The following is a 22,241-nucleotide window of genomic DNA, read 5'->3' on the forward strand; positions in this document are numbered from 1 at the left end:
GTTCTCCTTAACCGCTTCCCACCAGTGAACTGGAGACTCAAAGAGGGGTTTCACGGTCCTCCAACCTTTGTAATCGATTTTGAGGTCCTCAACGTTCTCTGGGGTCAGCAGTGTAGCATTGAGTTTCCACGTCCCTCTGCCAACCCGCTGGACGTCCTGTAAGTAACAGTTGGCCAGTAAGAGGCAGTGGTCGGAGAAGAACACCGGCTAGACGTCGGTGGATCCGACCGTGACAGCACGAGACACAAACAGGAAGTCAATCCTGGAACGGGCAGACCCGTCCGATCTTGACCATGTGTATCTGCGCTGCGCTCTGTCTGCAGGTTTGCTGAAGACCTCGTGCAGTTTGGCATCTTTAACTGTTTCTATTAGGAATCTTGACGTAGCGTCCAGTTTGCTGTCGTCACTGCCGGATCGTCCAGCCGCATTGATGATGCAGTTGAAGTCACCGCCTAGGATGACCGGCCTGGACGTCGCCAGCAGCAGTGGGAGCTGCTGGAAGACGGTCAGCCGCTCGCTGCGTTGTACCGGGGCGTACACGTTGATCAACCGGAGCGGAGCGTTGTTGTACATCACGTCTGCTATGAGGAGGCGGCCGCCCACCACCTCCTAAACTTCGGAGATGGTGAAGTTACCTCCACGCTGCAGAATACCCAGGCTGGAGGAACGGCAGTCATTACCCCCCGACCAGATCGATGGCCCGTGGGACCACCATCGCGACCACTGCCTGTAGGTGCTGAGGTGTGGTATTCCACACTCCTGCAGAAACAGTAGGTCAGCTTTGACCTTGGCAAGGTAATCCAAGGTTGAAATACATCGCGTAGTAGATTTAATGCTACGCACATTAATGGAAGCAATTCTTACACCCATTTTTTACTAAAAATTAGTTGTTGCTTCCCATACCATTTGTCCTCGCTAGTCCCAGTCCTTCGGGATGTTCCTGCATACCCATCGTGTGCGCAAGCAGCTTCACGTTGATTGGGCTCAGAAACCCCTCCTGATTTTTCATGCAGGGTTTGTTCCGCTCGGGTGACATCGGAGGGGTCTTGTAGGCAGAGAGCATTGGGTTGTCCTCAGCTGCTTCCATCTGTTCCTCATCGAAAACATCACAGCTCCCGGTGTCCCGGAGCTGAGATGCGTTGGCCACGTCGTTACGTGTGGGGCATTGGGGTTGGGCCACGCCGGGCCCATCACAGCTTCCAGTGCCCGGGGGCTGGGATGCTTTACCATCCCTCTCGGAGTTCTGCCGCCTCTTTTGAAGGGGCTGTCGTTCCAGCATTTCCCCGTCCAGTGAAGAGGAGTTGTTGCAGTCTGATTCAGAAGAGAGCCTCCTCTTGCCACTGGTTTGGGTGGTTGCTTTGGGATGTTTATTCTTTGTGGTTTTCCTCTGGACCACTTGCCACTGACCTGTTTGTGTCGATAGGCTGACTGGAGGGGAAGCTATGTTGGATTTGGTGCTTGGCAACGAACAAGGCCAGGTGGCAGTTCTCTCGGTGGGAGAGCATTTCGGTGATAGTGATCACAACTCCCTGACCTTTACTATCGTCATGGAGAGGGACAGGAGCAGACGGGATTGGAAAATATTTAATTGGGGGAGGGGGAATTACAATGCTATTAGGCAGGAACTGGGGTGCATAAATTGGGAACAGATGTTCTCAGGGAAATGCACGGCAGAAATGTGGAGGTTGTTTAGGGAGCACTTGCTGCGACTGCTGGATAGGTTTGTCCCGATGAGGCAAGGAAGGGATGGTAGGGTGAAGGAACCTTGGATGACAAGAAATGTGGAACAGCTAGTCAAGAGGAAGAAGGAAGCTTACTTAAGGTTGAGGAAGCATGGATCAGACAGGGCTCTAGAGGGTTACAAGGTAGCCAGGAAGGAACTGAAGAATGGACTTAGGAGAGCTAGAAGGGGACATGAAAAAGTCTTGGCGGATAGGATTAAGGAAAATCCCAATGCGTTCTACAATTATGTGAGGAACAAGAGGATGGCCAGAGTGAGGGTAGGGCCGATCAAGGATAGTGGAGGGAACTTGTGCCTGGAGTCGGAGGAGGTAGGGGAGGTCCTAAATGAATACTTTGCTTCAGTATTCACTAGTGAGAGGGACCTGGTCGTTTGTGAGGACAGCGTGAAACAGGCTGATATGCTCGAACAGGTTGTTGTTAAGAGGGAGGATGTGCTGGAAATTTTGAAAGACATGACGACAGATAAGTCCCTGGGGCCAGACGGGATATACCCAAGGATATTAAGGGAAGCGAGGGAAGAGATTGCCGCGCCTTTGGCGATGATCTTTGCGTCCTCACTGTCCACTGGAGTAGTACCAGATGATTGGAGGGTGGCAAATGTTATTCCCTTGTTCAAGAAAGGGAATAGGGATAACCCTGGGAATTATAGACCAGTCAGTCTTACGTAGGTTATGGGCAAATTATTGGAGAGGATTCTGAGAGACAGGATTTATGATTAGTTGGAAAAGCATAGTTTGATTAGAGACAGTCAGCATGGCATTATGAGGGGCAGGTCATGCCTCACAAGCCTTATTACATTCTTTGAAGATGTGACAAAACACATTGATGAAGGAAGAGCAGTGGATGTGGTGTATATGGATTTCAGCAAGGCGTTTGATAAGGTTCCCCATGGTAGGCTCATTCAAAAAGTAAGGAGGCATGGGATACAGGGAAAGTTGGCTGTCTGGATACAGAATTGGCTGGCACATAGAAGACAGAGGGTGGTAGTAGATGGAAAGTATTCAGCCTGGAGCTCGGTGACCAGTGGTGTTCCGCAGGGATCTGTTCTGGGACCTCTGCTCTTTGTGATTTTTATAAATGACTTGGATGAGGAAGTGGAAGTCTGGGTTAGCAAGTTTGCCGATGACACGAAGGTTGCTGGAGTTGTGGATAGTGTGGAAGGCTGTTGTAGTTTGCAACAGGACATTGACAGGATGCAGAGCTGGGCTGAGAAGTGGCAGATGGAGTTCAACCTGGAAAAGTGCGAAGTGATTCATTTTGGAGGGTTGAATTTGAATGCAGAATACAGGCGAAAAGACAGGATTCTTGGTAGTGTGGAGGAACAGAGGGATCTTGGGGCCCATGTCCATAGATCGCTCAAAGTTGCCACCCAAGTTGATAGGGTTGTTAAGAAGGCGTATGGTGTGTTGGCTTTCATTAACAGGGGGATTGAGTTTAAGAGCCGCGAGGTTATGCTGCAGCTCTAAAAAGCCCTGGTTCGACCACACTTGGAATATTGTGTTCAGTTCTGGTCGTCTCATTATAGGAAGGATGTGGAAGCTTTAGAGAGGGTGCAGAGGAGATTTATCAGGATGCTGCCTGGACTGGAGGGCATGTCTTACGAAGAAAGATTGAGGGAGCTGGGACTTTTCTCATTGGAACGAAGAAGGATGAGAGGTGACTTGATAGAGGGGTACAAGATGATGAGAGGCATAGATAGAGTGGATAGCCAGAGACTTTTTCCCAGGGTGGAAAGGGCTATCACCAGGGGGCATAATTTTAAGGTGATGGAGGAAGGTTTCGGGGAGATGTCAGAGGTAGGTTCTTCACACAAGAGAGTGGTGGGTGCATGGAATGCACTGCCAGCGGTGGCAGTAGAAGCAGATACATTAGGGACATTTAAGCGTCTCTTGGATAGGTACATGGATGATAGTAGAATGAAGGGTATGTAGGTAGTTTTGATCTGAGAGTAGGTTAAAGGTTCGGCACATCATCGTGGGCCGAAGGGCCTGTACTGTGCTGTACTTTTCTATGTTCCATAACACAGGTGTTGGGAGGCTCAGCCTGGCTACGCAATGTTACAAGGACGCTGAGTGACACCATCGACAACGGGACAGAGAGAAAAACACACAGAAAACGAATAGACTGTGAGGAAGCAAAAGTGAGGAACGGAGAGAGAGAGACAGACAACGAAACTGAGATGGAGAAACAAGGCATTTGTATGATTGTGCTCTCCCTGTTGTGTAACGGTATTTCCTGTTGTGTAAATATATTTTCTGTTGTGTAAAGATGTACCCTGTTGTTGTGTAAAGGTTTTCCCTGTTATTGTTTTATTTTCTGTTGCTGACAGTCTCCTCACTGTGACCATTTGTCCTGGTTTTATTGTGGCCAAAATCATCATCTGGTGGTGGAGAGGAGACTCTGCAGGAAGGGGGTTGACAAAGTGGGAGAGACTCGGCTGGTCCGTGTTTGCAGTTTGTGTTCGTGTGAGCAAAAGTGATTTGTTACTGATTGATGTGTTCACTCAAAAGAAAAAGCTGATTGCAGTCGAGCGCGTCTTGTTATGATGGGGAAACACTTGATGTTTTGAAAGTGAACTGTTTGTGTTATTACCAAACATAAATAGCAGAGAATGGTTTCGATCCATCGACCCAGCACGCTTCCGCTGCGCCACTCTGCTAACTGTTGGTTTAAATTTTAGCTGCCTGTTAGTGAAATATGTTCATTTCTCCAATGTTTTTATAAAAATAGGATTGTAGTCGGATTTCTCAAGAATCCCGTACTCAGCAACACACGTGCTGACGGACTCACCCTCACTGCACAATGACACAAGGACACTGAGTAACAGCACCGACAATGAGGCAGGCAGAGAAAGACACACAGAAAACCAGGAAGAGATTATCAGGACCCAGAAAGGAACAGACAGAGAAAGACACACAGAAAACCAGGAAGAGATTATCAGGACCCAGAAGGGAACAGACAGAGAAAGACACACAGAAAACCAGAAAGAGATTATCAGGACCCAGAAGGGAACAGACAGAGAAAGGTACTGAGCAAACAGCAAGAGACAACAAAAGACTGATGATTTATGTAATTGTGTTCTCTGTTGTGTAAAGATATTTCCGGCTGTGCAATATGTTCTCTGTTGTGTTACTGTATTCGCTGTTGTGTGAAGATGTTCTCTGTTATTGTGCAAAATGGTTCCCTGTTGGGTTATGATCTTCTCAGTTGTGTAAATATGATCCGTCTTGTGTAAAAGTGTTCCGGGTTGTTTAAATATGTTCCCTGCTCTGTAATGTGGAGCTGAGTCTGCACTAATGGAATTGCTACAGTATCTTCCAGTCTGATACTGTATGAGGGCTGGAATATGATCCAAAGCACAGTCTATACAAATTAAATTGCTATTGTATCTTTTAGTTTCACAATCTGGGGGAGTTTTAAACTGAAATCTCAGTTTGTATCTCAGGTTATGCTATCTTTCAGATTCTCTCAATCTGATATCACACTTGAGATTTAGACTTAAGAAAGGATGTACTGGCATTGGAGGAGTTCAAAAGCGATTCACTCAGCTGATTCCTGAGATGAAGGGGTTGACTTATCAAGAATGGCTAAACAGGTTATTCATTCGAGTTCAGAAGAATGAGGGGTGATCTTTTCGAAACGAACAAGATTCTGAGGGTGCTTAACAGGGTGAAGAAGGGTCTCTGACCTGAAACATTAACTCTGCTTCTCTCTTCACAGATGCTGCCAGACCTGCTGAGTATTTCCAGCATTTCTTGTTTTTATTAACAGGGTAGATGTTGAGAAGATGTTTCCACTAGTGGGGGAATCTCAAACTAGGCGACATAGTTACAGAATAAGGGGACACTCATTTAAAACTGAGATGCAAAGGAATTTCTTCTCTCAGAGGGTAGTGAATGTCTGGAATTCTCTATCCCAGACAGTATTGGAGGCTAAATCACTGAAAGTATTTAAAGAGGATGTAAATAGATTTTTGAAATATTGGAGAGTTGAGGTCCATGAAGAGCTGGCATGAAAGAGGTGTTGAGGTCTGGGGCAGATCAGCCATGATCTTACTGAAGGCGAGGCAGGCTTGAGGGGCCGAATGGCCTACTCCTGCTCCTATTTCTTCTGTTCTTATGTAATGTTATATCTAATGTATATGTCAGGATGCACTATGGGAATTAATACTGAAACTTATAAACTCATAATGTGTGTAAATATTGGGCTGATATTTAACTTGAATCTCAGAGTACATTATTGTGCTTAATTCTGTAAGTTTGAAAAGGGAACTCTGTGCCATAATGAAAACAAGAAATGCTGGAAATACTCAGCAGGTCAGGCAGCATCTGTACAGAGAGAAGCAAAGTTAACGTTTCAGGTCAGTGACCTTTCAGATGCTGCCAGACCTTTTGAAAGTCCATGTACACCACATCAACAGCATTGCCCTCATCATCCCTCTCTGTTACCTCATCAAAAAACTACAGCAGGACAGTTAAACATGATTTTCCCTTAAGATATCCATGCTGGCTTTCTTGAATTAACCCACATTTGTCCATGGGATTATTAATTTTGTCCCGAATTATTCTTTCGAGAAATTTTCCCACCTCCAAAATTGAACTGACTAGAGAGTGAAATGAGGTGAGTTGCTCTAACAGAGAGCCAGCACGGGTTCGACAGGCTGAATGGCCTCCTTCTGTGCTGTAGCCATTCTATGATTGTATGATTCTAGCAACAACTGTTGGTGGAGAGGCAGTGATGCAGGAATGGGTTGACAGAAAGGGGAAAGTCTGGGCTGGTGTGTGTTCGGGTTTGTGAATAAAGGTGATTTGGAAGCTGTGTTCCAAATTGAAGTGTTGACTGGAAGGAAGACGTTGATGTAAATAAAGAGTAAAACGTGTTAAGATGAAGCGTGGTGTGATTGTGGGCAGCAGTAAATATAGTGCTGGTGAATTATTTGTGTGAATAAACTTCCACTGCGCCCTCTGCTGCAGGCTGCTGTTTATATCCAGCTGTGTATTAGTGCTGTGTGTTAACGAGATAAATGTTTTTTTCAACGCTGTTTATAAAGCAATAGCATTGCACTCAAACAGTCCCAGACATAGCAACACACGTACTAAAGCAAAATACTGCAGATGCTGGAAATCTGAAACATAAACAGAAAATGCTTGAAATAATCAGCAGGTCTGGCAGCATCTGTGGAGAGAGAACAAAGTTAATGTGAGCTAAGGAAACAGACCTCAACTGTTAACTGTTTCTCTCTGCACAGATGCTGCCAGACCTACTGAGCATTTCCAGCATTTTCTGTTTTTATTACAGCAACACAGGCGTTGGGAAGCTCAGCCTGGCTACACAATGTTACAAGGACGCTGAGTAACACCATCGACAACGGGACAGAGAGAAAAACACACAGAAAACCAAGAATAGACTGTGAGGAAGCAAAAGTGAGGGACAGAGAGAGAGGCAACGAGACTGAGATGGAGAAACAAGGCATTTGTATGATTGTGTTCTCCCTGTTATCTAAAGGTATTTCCTGTTGTGTAAATATGTTTTCTGTTGTGTAAAGATGTACCCTGTTGTTGTGTAAAGGTTTTCCCTGTTATTGTTTTATTTTCTGTTACTGACCGTCTCCTCACTGTGACCATTTGTCCTGGTTTTATTGTGGCCAACATCACCATCTGGTGGTGGAGAGGAGGCTCTGCAGGAAGGGGTTGACAAAATGGGAGAGGCTCGGCTGGTCCGTGTTTGCAGCTTGTGTTCGTGTGAGCAAAAGTGATTTGTTACTGATTGATGTGTTCACGAGAAAGAAGAAGCTGATTGCAATAGAGTGCCTTTGGAAGCATCTTGTTATTATGGGGAAATACTTGATGTTTTGAAAGTGAACTGTTTGTATTGTTACCAAACATAAATAGCAGAGAATGGTTTCGATCTATTGATCCCTGGGTTATGGACCCAGCACACTTCTGCTGCACCACTCTGCTAACTGCTGTTTTTAATTTCAGCTGCCCGTCAGTGAAATATGTTCATTCCCCAATGTTTTTATAAACATTGGATTGCAGTCGGATTTCTCAAGAATCCCGGACTCAGCAACGCACGTGCTGACAGACTCACCCTCACTGCACAATGACACAAGGACACTGAGTAACAGCACCGACAATGAGGCAGGCAGAGAAAGACACACAGAACACCAGGAAGAGATTATCAGGACCCAGAAAGGAACAGACAGAGAAAGGCAAGAGACAGCGAGATAAAAGCAAAATACTGCGGATGCTGGAAATCTGAAATAAAAACAAGAAATGCTGGAACCACTCAGCAGGTCTGGCAGCATCTGTGGAAAGAGAAGCAGAGTTAACGTTTCGGGTCAGTGACCCTTCATCAAGGAGGCGAGGACAAATGGTATGGGAAGCAACAACTAATTTTTAGTTAAAAATGGGTGTTAAGAAGGCATATGGTGTGTTGGCTTTCATTAACAGGGGGATTGAGTTTCAGAGCCGCGAGGTTATGCTGCAGCTCTATAAAGCCCTGGTTAGACCACACTTGGAATATTGTGTTCAGTTCTGGTCACCTCATTATAGGAAGGATGTGGAAGCTTTAGAGAGGGTGCAGAGGAGATTTACCAGGATGCTGCCTGGACTGGAGGGTATGTTTTACGAAGAAAGGTTAAGGGTGCTAGGGCTTTTCTCATTGGAACGAAGAAGGATGACAGGTGACTTGATAGAGGGGTACAAGATGATGAGAGGCATAAATAGAGTGGATAGCCAGAGACTTTTTCCCAGGGCGGAAAGGGCTATCACCAGGGGGCATAATTTTAAGGTGATGGAGGAAGGTTTCGGGGAGATGTCAGAGGTAGGTTCTTTACACAGAGAGCGGTGAGTGCGTGGAATGCACTGCCAGCGGTGGTAGTAGAAGCAGATACATTAGGGCCATTTAAGCGACTCTTGGATAGGTACATGGATGATAGTAGAATGAAGGGTATGTAGGTAGTTTGATCTTCGAGTAGGTTAAAGGTTCGGCACAACATCGTGGGCCGACGAGCCTGTACTGTGCTGTACTGTTCTATGTTCTATGTTCCAGATGAAAGGATTGCATTAATCAATGGATTAGAATGTGGAGAGGCAGGAGAAAATGATGCCATTTTAAGTAGGGGGCCGGGGGTTAGTAGAAACAGACCAGGGCTATTTTACTCTCTATCTCACTCCTTTCTTCTATCTGGCTCATTATCACATCCTCTCTCTCTCAGAGCGGTGGGAATCACTGGAACCCACACTTGTTGCTCAGGTTGTTTGGTTCCGGGAAAATACAAGGTCCACATCAGATTGACAGGAAGGATAAATGTGATTCAAAGCCAATCATATTCCTTTTAGTGATGTGTGCTCAGCCTTGTTATATCAGCAAAGGCAGCAGGAAATGCAACTCCTGAAGAGGTTTGAAAGAGTGAAGAAGGAGAAAGTGTTGCCAGTGACAGAAGGGTCAGTAACCAGAGGAAACACATTTAAAGTAATTGACAAAAGAATTCGAGTTGTGATGAGGAGATTGTTTTTTCAGCAGTGTGTTGTTCTGGTCTGGAATGCAATCCTGAAAGGTCAGTGGAAGCAGATTCAATGGTAACGCTAAATGGAATTGGATATATACCTGACATGGAAAATATAACAGGGCAATGGGGGAAAGGTCAGGAGTGCCGAATGTGGGATTAAAAGAATAGCTCTGTTCAATATCCGGCATATACACAGTAATAAGGTTCAGTGCTTGGACCTCAGATATTTTCACTCTATCAATGGCAGAGAAGGCTCGAGGAACCATGTGGCGACTCCTCACGTTCTTCCCCGTGTCCAGGACAAAGTACAACATGACACCGATTTCCAGATGGCCGAAACAAATGCAACGCACATCTTTTGTGGAAACATCATATTTAAAGTGAGAAACTAATCAAAAGGCACGAACGGGGATTGAACCCGTGATCTTCAGTTTACGAGACTGACGCTTTGCCACTTGGCCACCATGCCTCTTGTTAATGAACACTTGAGGCTCCAGAGGAGGATTTGTGATTCTTTTTCAATTTGGTTGAAACAGCATCGAGAAACATGCACAGAAATAAAGAGGGATTGTGGAATGGGGAACAGATCAGCCTCATCTACATCATCAGCATCATGAAATCTGCATTCAGACGTTCCATTCCCATCCTCAGCTTTTCTCACATCTGTGCAATAATATAAGAGTGGACATTGGGTTGTTACTGGGCAGATTATATAAATAGACTATGTGCATCATCACAGGAAGTGATGTAATATAATCTGTACGGCACCTCATGGAGAGTTGTAGATGAAACCTTCAATGAAAGATGTGCAGAGTAAACTCAGGTTATTTTAACCGTCAGATTCTTATAAATTCTGTACTATGCCTTGACAGATATCAGAATATTATATGGGGGCCACAGTAAACCAAAGCGAAGATGGAGAATTCTTTGCCTGTACCTTTGAAAAGGTCACTGCACTGAACCAAGCCGACGAGTGGCCGAGTTGGTTCCAGAGGTTTGCAAGGTATCGTACTGCATCGGGCCGCGTGCAGGAGCCAGACATGGAGCAGGTCAGCACACTATTGTCTGCCATGAAGGGAGTGTGCAGGCAACATCCTCATTTAGAACAGAAGGCAACATGTGAAGAAGTTATTAAGGCACTGAAGACCTATTTTAATTGAGGAAAAAAATGTCATCGTGGAGCCAAAGTTAAAACGCTGCATTTGCTGACAACGCAACCACCAAGTGACGCTGTACTAGCACATGCGCAAATGCAGCCTCTTCCACTGAAACGTCACTGTCTGTGACATTCAGGCAGCTGTCAGGATTAAAGATGGAGCTACTCAATTTGTCACAGAAAACAACTTCGACCCAAAAATCCCCTCAAAGGTTGCCATCGCCGCCTCCGTCCCACCCCCAACAGTCCCCCGCTCCTTCTTGTGCATTCGCCAGTTATATAGTACCAAGTCATCTTAATTCACCTAAAGTGAATTATTTTCGGAGCAGTGACTGTCGTTTCATAAGCAAATATGGCACATATCTACACAATGGACATGTTTTGGTTGATACTCGGAGAACGTTGCGCTGTTTGAAGTCTCATCAGAAGGACAGCACCTCTGACAGTGCTGCACACCCTCTGTAATTCAGTGAGGTTTCATAGAGTCATAGAGTTATACAGCACAGAAACAGGCCCTTCGGCCATCATGTCCGTGCCGGCCATCAAGTACCTGTCTATTCTAATTCCATTTTCCAGCACGTGGCCGTAGCCTTGTATTCTGTGGCGTTTTGAGTGCTCATCTAGATACTTCTTAAATGTTGTGTGGGTTCCTGCCTCTACCACTCCTTCAGGCAGTGTGTTCCAGATTCCAACCACCCTCGAATTGAAAAATTTTTTCCTCAAATCCCCTCTAAACAGTGCCATCCCATTCTCCGGACGATCATTCCCCACTTCCCCCCATCCCACTCTCTGACTGCTCACTCCCCGCTTCACCCACCACCACCCCCATCCTGCTCTCTGGCCGCTCACACTCCAGGCCATGGGCTCTGCCGCTTCCCTCCTCTCGGCCACTCGCTCCAACATTGCCCCATCACCTCTCGAGGCTCGCCTTGCTTTATCGTGTGGTGCGGTGAAGAATGATCGAATGTTGGAGCGAGAGGCCGAGAGGAGGGAAGCAGCATGGCTTCGAGCTAGTGTCCGGAGGGACGTGGGGGGGAAGCGGGGCGTGAGTGAACGGAGAGACGGCAGTGCGGGGGTAGCAAGCGGCCGGAGGGCGGGGGAGCAGGGTAGCGAGGAGCGAGTAGCGAGCGGCCTGGAGTGAGTGGCTGAAAGGGGGGAGAGAGTTTTCCCGCGCATGCACCACTTCATCGTGGAAGATGTAGGCTGAGCATGCGCAGCATCTCAGAGTGCAGGAGACTGTTTGTGCATGTGCGCAGCTTGGAGCGCTCTGATGACGTCGGCTGGCTGCTGCATTGTCAGGAATCACTTTGAATTTAATAAGCGTACAAAACAGAAAGGGGAGAGTATTCATTCATTTATCAATGACTTGTACAATCTCACGGAAGTTTGTGAATACGGCAACATAAGAGAAGAGCTGAATGGAGACAGGATTGTGTTCGGGGTATTAGACAACACCCTTTCAGATCATCTACAGTCCAGGGCTGATCTCACATTAACGAAAGAGTTTCAATTGAGCAGACAAACAGAGGTTAGAAAGTTTAACCAATCCGTTGTTCGAGGGGACAGGGAGAGTCTGATCTCGAGAGTTGCAGACTCAATTGAATTTGTTAAGAAAACAAAAGAAAAATTAGTGGTAAAAGACAAGAAAGACGGGAAGAGCATCTAGTGGTAGCTGCAACCAATTGCAGTAGGTGTGGCCGAGAGAGACACAAGTGGGAAAACTGCCTCGCCAAAGAAGCTGAGTGTTTTTCCTGCAGAAAGATGGGACACTTTCAGTCAGTGTGTGGCAGTAAAATACCAGCGCTGAATATAATTAAAGGGAAATCCCCAGAGAGCAAAAACATTAATGAAGTACAGGATATCCAAAGTGTGGAAATACATTTTTTAGGTGAAATCCAGGAAATAAAGTGAGAGTTGCTGGACGACAGAAATTCTGAAATATTTTAAGACAGAGGTAGATAGATTCTTGATAAACAAGGGGGTGAAAGGTTATCAGGGGCAGGTGGGAATGTGGAGTTGAGGTTGCAATCAGATCAGCCATGATCTTATTGAATGGTGGAGCAGGCTCGAGGGGCCTAGTGGTCTACTCCTGCTCCTAATTGGTATGTTTGTATGTAAGAAAACATGTTCCAGATACAATGAGAACTATCATTTGTTTGGAAATGGATTTGAACCCTTTTATCAAAAGGTTATAGAGCTTTAATTTTTCTACAATTAACAGGCAAATCCTTGTGGAGTTGAGATTGACAGAAACAATGGGCTGGATTCCATAGAGCCTTCGACGTCGAGATCTGTGGTGGGGGTGGGGTGGGGGCCGCCTGAAGATGGCCCCGGATGAGACCCGCCACGGACCTCAACGCCGGCAGGGCCTGGCTCGATATTGCCGGCGACGGCGAGGCCTTGTGGGGGACCTCCACCGCTCGGCAACGGGACCACAAACCTGCATTAATTATTATCCCATCACTTCCTGATGTTCCGCAGAGATCTTCAGCCCAGTGGCCGGCACTGCCGTGCCTTCGGAGCACCATCCGGGCAAATGAGGTGCAACACTGGTGGGGAGGGGGGAGAAGGTAAGTTTCTCAGTGTGGGGGTGGGGGGACGGTGTCAAATTAATGTCATGGGTGTAGGGGATGGTGGGAAGGGTTATAGTTTACAGTTTGTTCAGTTTTGGGTGGAAGGTCAGATGGTAAAGGTAGGTTTTGGGAGGGAAGGGCAAATAATTAATTTAACTGTTATTGGGGGGATGGGAGAGAGGCAAAAGCAATGTATTTATTTCATTTCATTTAATCTTCCTTTAAATATTTTCCAGTAGGACTAACAGCCCTTTAAAAATGGCTGACACTCCAGTACAGTACTAAGGCAGTGCTGCACTATCAGAAATGCTGTTTTTCAGGTGAGACAGAAAACTGAGGATCCCTCTGCCCTCTCACGTGGATGTTAAAGGTACCATGGCACTATTTCAGAGAATAGAAGGGGAATTATTTCTGGGATGCTGGTCATTGTTTAACCCTGAATCAACATCACTTCAAAACTCGTTTTTATCACATTGTTGTTTCTGGGAGCTTGCTGCGCGCACATTGGCCACCATGTTTCCTTCAGGACTACAGTGACTACACTTGGAAAGTCCTTCATTGGCTATAGAAGGCTTTGCAATGTCCTGTGGTCGTGAAATGCAAGTCTTGCTTTTTCCATTGTTATCAGTGTCATTGTGATCAAAAGATAGGATTCGTGAACACAAAATTTAAATCAATTTTGATTAAAATAATGTAAAAGCATCTATATTCTTGCACTGTACTTAATAATCTCCATCTTCCTATCCTTACAGAGTGCAATGTCATCGACCCTGAAATTGATTCCAGAATCTCATAGAATCTTAGACTCATAGAAAGTTTAAGGCACAGAAAGAGGCCACTTGGCCCTCAGACAATTTCAGCCCAGTTCTGATGAAAGGTCACAGACCACAAACGTTAACTCTGTTTCTCTCTCCACAGATGCTGCCAGACCTGCTGAGTATTTCCAGCATTTTCTGTTTTTATTTCAGATTTCCAGCATCTGCAGTATTTTGCTTCTGTGTTAATTTGAAAGTTAAAACTGAACCACCTGTTTACAATTCACACTGGGGTCTCCCATGAAATGATTCTGTATAATATTGATATAATGAATACAGATTCCGACACAGAGCTTCCTGTGGGGAATTGGGGATATGAAAACCAGCAGACTCTGCAGGAATTTCCACTGGGAGCACAAATTCACAAAATCTACCTTTTATATATCGATTCATTTTGATTGTCCTTCTGGAAAATTATTTTGCAACAATTTAAACATCAACCCACAGCTCCATGACTGGGTCAATTATGAGGTCATCCTCTGACAAGTCATGTGACAGCTGGAGCCACAAGACATCAGAACCAGATTTGTGACTGGATTAAAACCCGGAATCCTGTCCCAATAGCTTTTCAAACAAAGCTGTTGCTGTTTGAAAACACAGCAGTTAAACTTTCTGCCTGACCATGAGGGGAGCTAGGGAGAAATTTACAAAACTCAATCCTTCAACAAAATAGTTCAAAAATCATTCATATCGAAATCATGTGAGGATTCATATGCAGTAGAGAAACAAGCAGATACAGAAAGTACAGAGGAGAGCTGAAAAAGGAAATGAGATCAGCAAGAGAATGTATGAGAAAAGATTAGCAGGTCACATAACTGGGAATACTGAAGGCTTTTACCAACATATGGACAGTCAATGAAAGGGTGGGTCAATTAGGAGATCCTGTGGAGACAGAGGGTGTGGCTGAGGCACTAATTAAGTATCACAAAATAAGCGGATGCTGCAAATGTCACAGTAAAGGAGGAGGAAGTGAAGAAATTGGACAGGATGAAAATAGATAAAGAGGAGACAATTACAAGGTTGGCAGCTCTCACAGTAGAAAAGTCACCCAGTTTGAATGGGCTGCATCCTGCGTTGCTGAGGGAAGTAAGGGTGGAAATATCAGAGACTCGAACCACAATCTTTCAATCCTCCTTAAATATGGGAATGTTGCCAGAGGACTGGAGGATGCAGGTACGCTTGGGTAGTTCGATCTCAGTTTAATTTGACCATTTTTATAATGTATCCATTGTAATAACTAACAAGGTCAAGAAAGCCATTTTATAATTAACACATGACAAAAGGAGCCATTTTGTGTTCAGTACTAATGTGCCGTGTAGAGGACACTATTTGTGCTTAAACATTAGCACAACACGGGAAGAAACGGTTCCCGATTATAAGCTCTCACTCAATTGGTGCAGAGTATGAGCACCAGGGGTTACTTCTGACAGTTGAAGAGATCATCGCATCTCATTGGATAGCTACCACCCACTCCAAGCTGGGCAGCCGCCAATCAGTTAGGTGCTGTCCTGCCACGACCTGCTTGCTTCAATGGGTGCTTGGAGCTTAGAGAGTCATCTCTCAACAGGCGGATCGATAATCAATGCACCAAGAAAAACAAGCTCAACAAAGAAGACACCAGTCCTTCACATCACAAGCTGGAATGTAAGGACCATGTGTCCTAGCCTTACTGACACCCTTCTGCAGGTTGATGACACACACAAGACAGCTGTGATTGACAAGGAACTCACAAGGCTCAATGTGCACATTGCTGTGCTGCAAGAAACTAGACTCGTTCAAAGTGGATCCCTCAAAGAGAAACACTACACCTTCTTCTGGCAGGGGAAAGCCCAAGAGGCAACTCGTGAGCATGGAGTGGTTTTCACAGTAAACAACACGCCACTTGAGATGAGTGAACCACCCACAGTAGGCTCAGAGAGACTTCTTACTCTTCACTTGTCAACAAGCGTGGGCCCAGTTAATCCCATGTGCATCTATGTCCCGACACTCACCTCCACCCCAGATGTCAAGGATCAATTCTATGTGACACTTGACACTGCTATCAGTAGAATTCCCAGCACTGAGGGACTGTACCTTCTAGGAGACTTCAACACAAGCTTGGGTACTGACTACACAGCTTTGCCAATGTGCATAGAGCACCAGGGGATTGGCAAGATGAATGAAAATGGACAGAGGTTGCTGGAGCTATGCTGTCACCATGGATTCTGTGTGATGAACAGCTACTTCCAGGTCAAGCTGTGCCACAAGGTGTCCTGGAGACATCCGACATCACGCCACTGGCACCAGCTAGACCTTATCATCACCAGACATACCACCCTCAGCAGTGTCCTCATCACTCACAGCTATCACAGCGCTGACTGTGACACTGACCACTCCCTGGTGTGTAACAAGGTCAGGCTTCAGCCAAGGAAGCTTCATCCATCCAAGAAGAACGTCGTCCTCAGATCAACACTTGACGACCCACTGATCCAGAAAGGACCCAGGAGTTCCTCAACATCCTCGATCAGGCTCTTTCAGACAACAATGCTCAAGGTCTCAGTGCGGTGTCAAAGTGGAATCATCTGTTAACAAGCAGATGGAAAGGTGAGTGGAGCATTACCTTAAACTCTACATAACGGAGAATATTGTCATTGAAGTGGCTCTCAGTGCCATTCCAGACTTCCCTGTCATGGAGGAGCTGGAGAGTGACCCCACCATAGTGGAGCTCAACAAAGCCATTGACCATCTTGCCAGTGGTAAAGCCCCGGGAAATGATGGTATTCCACCTGGAATCATCAAGAGTGGAAAAGCGGTTCTACTGCAGCATCTCCATGATCTTCTGTGTCTCTGTTGGAAGGAAAGATCTGCACCTCAAAACATGCGTGATGCAAACATTGTCACCTTGGACAACAGTAAGGGGGAATCGCAGTGACTGCAGCAATTAGCGAGGCATCTCCTTGCTAAGTATTGTGGGGAAGGTCTTTGCTCGCATTGCTCTGACCAGATTGCAGACCCTGGCATCACACATCTATCCTGAGTCTCAGTGCAGCTTCAGAGCTGGTAGATCGACAGTCGACATGATTGTCTCACTTCGGCAGTTACAGGAGAAGTACTGTGAACAGTACAGACCACTCTACATTGTCTTTACATATGAACATACGAATTAGGAGCAGGAGTGGGCCACTCGTCCCTTCGAGCCTGCTTCACCATTCAATAAGCTCATGGCTGAACTGATTACTCCACATTTCCATCTACCTCCGATAACCTTTCGCCCCCTTGCAGATAAAGAATCTATCCATCTCTCCCTTAAAAATATTCAAAGACTCTGCTTCCACCGCCTTTTGAGGAAGAAAATTCCAAAGACTCACGACCCTCTGAGGGGGAAAATTGCTCCTCATCTCTGTCTTAAATGGGTGCCCCTTATTTTTAAACAGTGACCCCTAGCTCTAGATTCTCCCACAAGGGGAAACATCCTTTCCACATCCACCCTGTCAAAACCCCTCAGGATCTTGTATGTTTCAATCATGTCGCCTCTTTCTCTTCTAACCTCTAGTGGATACGAACCCAGCCTGTCCAATCTTTCCTCGTAAGACAGCCCACCCATTCCATGTATTAGTCTAGTAAACCTTCTCTGTACTACCTCCAATGTATTTACATCCTTCCATAAATAAGGAGACCAGTACTGTACTCAGTATTGCAGAAGAGTTCTCACCAATGCCCTATATAGCTGAAGCATAACCTCCCTACTATTGTATTCAATTCCCCTGGCGAGAAATGATAACATTCTATTAGCTTTCCTAATTACGTGCTGTACCTGCAGACTAACCTTTTGCGATTCGTGCACTAGGACACCCAGATCCCCTGCAACTCAGATCTCTGCAATCTCTCACCATTTAGATAATATGCTTTTTTATTCTTCCTGCCAAAGTGGACAATTTCCCACTTTCCCACATTATACTCCATTTGCCAGGTCTTTGCCCAGTCACTTAACCTATCTATATCCGTTTGTAGCCCCCTTATGTCCTCTTCACAACCTACTTTCCGACCTATCTTTGTCATCAGCAAATTTAGCAACCATACTTTTGGTCCCTTCATCTAAGTCATTTCGAGAATTGTAGAATGTTGAGGCCCCAGCACAGATCCCTGTGGACCACTCGTTACTTCTTGCCAACCAGAAAATTACCCATTTATGCTGACTCTCTGTTTCCTGTTCGCTAGCCAATCTTCTATCCATGCCAATATGTTACCCCTGACACCATGAGCTTTTATTTTCTGCAATAACCTTTGATATGTCACCTTATCCTTCTGGAAATCGAAGTACAATACATCCACCGGTTCCCCTTTATCCACAGCACATGTAACCCCCTCAAAGAACTCCAAAAAATTGGTTAAACATGATTTCCCTTTCACAAAACCATGTTGACTCTGCCTGATTACCTTTATTTTTTCTAAATGCCCTGCTATAACATCTTCAGTAATCGCTCCTAACATTTTCCCTAAGACAGATGTTAAGCTAACCGGCCTGTCGTTTCCTGCTTTCTGTCTCCCTCCCTTTTTGAATAAATGAATTACATTCGCTACTTTCCAATCTAACAGAACCTTCCCGAAGCGAGGGAATTTTGGAAAATTAAAACCAGCGCATCAACTATCTCACTAGCCACTTCAGGACCTGGCGACTTGTCAGCCCGCAGCTCCAACAATTTGTTTAGTACCACTTCCCTGGTGATTGTAATTTTCTTGAGTTCCTCCCTCCCTTCCATTTCCTGATTTACAGCTAATACTGGGATGTTATTTGTATCCTCAATAGTGAAGACCAATCCAAAGTATCTGTTCAATTCATCTGTCATCTCTTAATTATCCATTATTAATTCCCCAGACACACTTTCCATAGGACCAACACTCACTTTGTTAACTCTTTTCTTTTTAAAATATCTATCCAAACTCTTACTAGTTGTTTTTATATTTCTTGCTAGCTTTCTCTCGTACTCTAATGTTACCTTCCTTATCAATCTTTTAGTCATTCTTTGCTGTTTTTTATATTCTGTCCAATCTTCTGACCTGCCTCCCATCTTTGCACAATTATAGGCTTTTTCTTTAAGTTTGATAGTATCTTTAACTGTTTTCATTAAACATGGATGGTGAGTCCCACCTTTGGAATTTTTCTTTCTCGTTGTAATGTATCTATTCTGTGTATTCTGAAATTTTCCTTAAATGTCTGCCACTGCATCTCTATTGACCTATCCCTTAACCTAATTTGCCAGTTCACTTTAGCTAGCTCTGCTTTCATGCCCTTATAATTGCCCTTATTTAAGTTTAAAATACTAGTCTGGGACCCACTCTCCTCTCCCTCAAACTGAATGTAAAATTCAATCATATTATGATCGCTACTACCTAGGGGCACCTTAACTATGAGGTCATTAATTAATCCTATCTCATTGCACAATGCCAGGTCTAGTATAGCCTGCTCTTAGGTTGGCTCCAGAACTTATTTTTCCAAGAAATTATCCCAAAAACTTTCTATGGACTACTCATCTAGGCTACCTCTGCCCATCAGAATTTTCCAGCCTATATGGAGATCAAAATCCCCCATAATTATTGCTGTACCTTTCTGACAAGCTGCCATTATTTCTTTTTTTATACCCCATCCTGCAGTGTGGTTAATGTTAGGTGGCCTGTACACCACTCCCACAAGTGACTTCTTGCCTGTATTATTTCTCATCTCAACTCAAACTGCTTCTACATTGTGATCTCCTGAACTTAGGTCATCCCTCCCTATTGCGCTAATACCATCATTAATTAACAGAGTTACCCCACCACCTTTTTCTAGCTTCCTGTCCTTCGTAAATGCCATGTAACCTCCAATATTCACATCCCAATCGATGTCGCCCTGCAGCCAGGTCTCTGTAATGACTATCAGATCGTACTTATTTATTCTATTTGTGCTCTCAGTTCATCTGTTTTGTTTCGAATGCTCCATGCATTCAGATACAGAGCATTTAGTTTTGTCCTTTTATTATTTTTGTCACCTCTAGCCTTATCTGTCGATTTACTCTCAGATTTGTACATTCTGTCCCTTCCTGTCACAGTCTGTTTATCATTTCCCATATTTATACCTTTCTCTCTTGCCTTGTCTCTCCTCCTTGATTCACCATATCTTCCCAAATTTGATCCCTTGCCCCCACTATTCAGTTTAAAACTGTCTCTACTTCCCTCGTTATGTGGCTCACGAGAACAACGGCACCAGCACGGTTCAGGTGTAGACCGTCCCAACGGTACAGCCACCACTTTCCCCAGTACTGGTGCCAATGCCCCACGAACCAGAACCCACTGCTACCACACCAGTCTTTGAGCCACGAATTAATTTTTCTAATCTTATTTGTCCTATGCCAATTTGCACAAGGCTCAGGTAATAATCCAGAGATGATTAACTTTGAGGTTCTGCTACTTAATTTGCTGCCTAGTTCCTCATACTGACTTTGCAGAACCTCTAACCTTGTCCTGCCTATGTCATTGGTACCGACATGGACCACGACGACTGGATCCTCTCCCTCCCATTGTATGTTTCTCTCCAGCCCTGAGCAGACGTCCTGAATCCTGGCACCGGCAGGCAACACAGCCGTCTGGACTCTTGCTCTTTGCTGCAGAGAACAGAGTCAATCCACCTTACTATACTGTCTCCTACGACCACTACATTCCTTTTTTCTCACTCTTTGAGCCGCAAACACTTACTACAGATGTGTTTGCCCTGGATCACTCTGGCATCCAGGAGCTCCCACATGCTGCAGCTGTGACACATCACCTGTCCTGTCATCCTTAACGTGTTTCAATTAACTACTTAATTATTTTATTCAATTGTTTATTTTATTGTATATTTTATTAAGCTTACTACTAGTTTGTTTACTATTTTAAACAATAGGACTAAAATGGACCTTAATCACTTACCAGATACTCATCAAAAATGCAGCTTTTTCCAAACCAATCAACTACCTGCTTGCCTGTGATGTCACAGCTTACCAGATCCTCACCAAACAGCTCCTTCCACTGCTCCGAAGCAAGAACCAAATCCTGTAAACTCACCCCAGCAGCTCTCTGTTTCCCTGCTCTCACTCTCCATTGTGATGTCACTCCTTGATTTTTTTTACCCCTGCTCCGCTCCTGCCGTGCTCCTCTCTCTCTCGCTCTGTCTCTGAGTCGGTGCTTTTGACACACTTGTTAACTCTCTGTTCCGTCGTGCTCTTCTGTCTCTGGTCCAAAATCTGACTCTGGTGGGATTTGAACCCACAACCTTTGAATGCCTTCTTTATCATTATTTAGAAGTCCAACCCGCTATCCATTGCGCCACAGAGCTGCACACATTTTGAAAGACATCACCAAGGCCTTTGATCTTGTCAGCAGAGACGGACTCTTCAAACTGCGATGGAAACTCGGCTGCCCTCCTGAACTCTTGGGCATCATCTCTTCTTTCCACGAGAACATGCACAGTTCCATCAGTTACAATGGAGCAACATCAGACACTTTCAAGATCAGCAGTGGGGTAAAGCAGGGCTGCGCGCTGGCGCCAACTCTCTTAGGAACAGAGGAACATAGGAGTAGGCCAATCAGCCCGTCGAGCCTGTTCTGCCATTCAATTCGATCATGGCTGATCATCTACCTCAACGCCCCTTTCCCGTGCTATCCCCATATCCCTTGATGTCATGAGTATCAAGATTTCTAACAATTTCTGTCTTGAACATGCTCAATGATTGAACTGCCACAGCTCTCTGGGGTAGAGAATTCCAATGATTCACCACCGTCTGAGTGTAGAAATTCAACCCTATCTCAGTTTTAAATGGCCTACTCCTTATTCTGAGACTTGGTCCCCTGATTTTAGACTCACCAACCAGGGCAAACATCCTATCTACAGCCACACTGTCACGCCCCATAAGAATTTTATCAGTTTCAATGAGATCACCTCTCATTCTTCGAAACTTTAAGGACTACAGGCCCAGTTTCAGTCCCACCATCCCAGGGATTAGTCTAGTGACCCTCTGTTTCACTCCCTCTATGGCAAGTATATCCTTCCTTAGATGAGGAGACCAAACTATACACAATACTCCAGCGCGGTTTCACCAAGGCTCGATACAATTGCAACAAGACATCTTTACTCCTGGACTCATGACCCCTCGTGTGAAGGCCAACATACCATTTGCCTTCCTAATTGATTGCTCCACCTGCACAAGAGCTTTTAGTGTCTCATGAACAAGGACACCCAGGTCCCTTTGGACATCAACACTTCCCAACCTCTCACCATTTAAGAAATACTCTGTCTTTCTGTTTATTCCACCAAAGTGGAGAACTTCACACTTATTCACATTATATTCCATCTGCCATGTTCTTTCCCATTCACTTAGCCTTTCCAGGTTCCCTGGAAGCCTGTCTGCATCCTTCTCACAGCTCACACTTCACCTAGCTTTGTGTCATCT

The 22,241-nt window shown here is 45.1% G+C and overlaps 2 non-coding genes across 2 annotated transcripts; both read right to left on the reverse strand.

The window, feature by feature from the left end:
* Window positions 1-9,653: 9,653 nt before the first annotated feature.
* Window positions 9,654-9,725, reverse strand: trnat-cgu (transfer RNA threonine (anticodon CGU)). The gene has a single exon. It is a non-coding gene; the product is annotated as a tRNA-Thr (tRNA).
* An 11,311-nt stretch (window positions 9,726-21,036) lies between these two features.
* trnar-ucu (transfer RNA arginine (anticodon UCU)) lies at window positions 21,037-21,127 on the reverse strand. Its single transcript is given in 2 exon segments — window positions 21,037-21,072; window positions 21,091-21,127. It is a non-coding gene; the product is annotated as a tRNA-Arg (tRNA).
* Window positions 21,128-22,241: the final 1,114 nt, after the last annotated feature.

The sequence above is a fragment of the Heterodontus francisci genome, unplaced genomic scaffold (assembly GCF_036365525.1).
Source record: "Heterodontus francisci isolate sHetFra1 unplaced genomic scaffold, sHetFra1.hap1 HAP1_SCAFFOLD_102, whole genome shotgun sequence".
In the NCBI taxonomy this organism is placed as follows: domain Eukaryota; kingdom Metazoa; phylum Chordata; class Chondrichthyes; order Heterodontiformes; family Heterodontidae; genus Heterodontus; species Heterodontus francisci.